This window comes from Rattus norvegicus, chromosome 14, assembly GCF_021556685.1.
Source record: "Rattus norvegicus strain SHRSP/BbbUtx chromosome 14, alternate assembly SHRSP_T2T, whole genome shotgun sequence".
Lineage (NCBI taxonomy): Eukaryota > Metazoa > Chordata > Mammalia > Rodentia > Muridae > Rattus > Rattus norvegicus.
Genome location: NC_141547.1, coordinates 17,689,956 through 17,691,662, shown reverse-complemented (window position 1 = coordinate 17,691,662; position 1,707 = coordinate 17,689,956). Strand labels below are relative to the sequence as shown.

The 1,707-nt window shown below is 47.6% G+C and overlaps 1 pseudogene; it reads left to right on the top strand.

Moving 5' to 3' along the window:
- The first annotated feature begins 528 nt into the window (after nucleotides 1-528).
- Nucleotides 529-1,259, top strand: Rpl8-ps4 (ribosomal protein L8, pseudogene 4; annotated as a pseudogene).
- The last annotated feature ends 448 nt before the right edge of the window (nucleotides 1,260-1,707 follow it).

The following is a 1,707-nucleotide window of genomic DNA, read 5'->3' as shown; positions in this document are numbered from 1 at the left end:
AGCTCAATGGTCAGGCCAGAGTAGCTGGTCAGCAAGCCCCAGATACCCTCCTGTCTCTGCCTTCTTAGCACCGGGACGGCAGGCCTGGATCACATAGGTGATCAGTCCATCACTTAGGACTCAGGTCCTTGTGCTTGTGTGTCAAGCGCTTAACCGATGGAGGCATCACTTCAGCTACTACATTTATTTTTCATTGCATTTTTGTTTTGCAGTGACCCTTACCCCAAAGATCCAGAACCCACTGACAGGCATAGATCACATATATGCAAATGTGCTTAGCATGTGCATAGGTAGACCAACCTACTTTCAGGAGATTAAAGATGCATCATGGGACACAGTATTTAAACACACTATGTCGTACCTCCATACTCAAACATTCACACATTCCTAGTTGCCTGTCTTTTCTCCACACCCATTTGGGAATACATGCAAAGTGAATAGAAAGGAATGGAAATATACTTCTGTTGTTTCTTTCATTAAAAGACACTCTTGTGTCTTCCAGCCTTACTTGCCAGCAGACTCGCCACCATGGGCCGTGTGATCTGAGGGCACAGGAAAGGCGCTGGTTCTGTGTTTTGAGCGCACGTGAAACACGGTAAAGGCAACACGGCTACATTAAAGGCATCGTAAAAGGCATCATTCATGACCCTGGCCATGATGTTCCCCCTCGTAAAAGTGGTCTTCGTGATCCCTACCGATTCAAGAAGTGGATGGACGGAGCTGTTCATCGCAGCAGAGGGAATCTATGCTGGACAGTTTGTGTCCAGCTGAATATTGGCAATGTTTTACCTGTGCGCACCATGCCTGAGGGTACTAACCAGTGTTGTCTGGAGGAAGAGCCTGGGGACAGTGGCAAGCTGTCATGATCCTCCCAGAACTACACCACAGTCATCTCCCACAATCCAGAGACCAAGAAGACCCGAATGAAGCTGCCTTCAGGTCCAAGAAGGTCATTTCTTCTGCCAACAAAGGTGTTGCTGGTGTCGTGGCCGGTGGGCGCAGCATTGACAAGCTTATCTTAAAGGCTGGCCGTGCCTACCTCAAGTACAAGGCAGAGAGGAACTGCTGGGCATGTGTGCGGGATGTGGCAGTGAATCTGTGGAGCATCCCTTTGGAGGTGGCAACCACCAGCACATTAGCAAACCCTCCATTATCCAAAGAGATGCCCCTGCTGGGCGCCATTGCTGTCCTCCAGACTGGATGGCTACGTGGAACCAAAACTGTACAGGAGAAGGAGAACTAGAGTTCAGGAGCTAATAAAGTATGTCCTTTGGCTTAAAAAAAAAAAGACACTCTTGTACATGAAGTTGACAGGGGAGATGACAAGAAGGATTCTTGGGAGAAGTTGAAGGGAGATAGGAAGTTGACATGATTAAAATACATAATACACGTATGTAATTCTCAAAGAATCAATAGTAAGAGTGTGTTTTAAAAAGAAACTCTTAGATGGGCCGTGGATGTACACACTTTTATCCCAGCACCCAGGAGGCAGAGGCAGACAGATCTCTGAGTTCAAAGTCAACCTGGTTTATGGAGCAAGTTCCAGGACAGTCAGGAGACACAGATAAACCCTCTCTCAACCCTACCTCCCACCCATCCATCCACCCACGAGAAGAGAACAGAAACTCTTGTGAGTCAGAAAAGCAATTCTTATCTCCGCATACCAGGTGTAGCCCACAGCCTGAGGCTGTGTAATAAACTATTCCG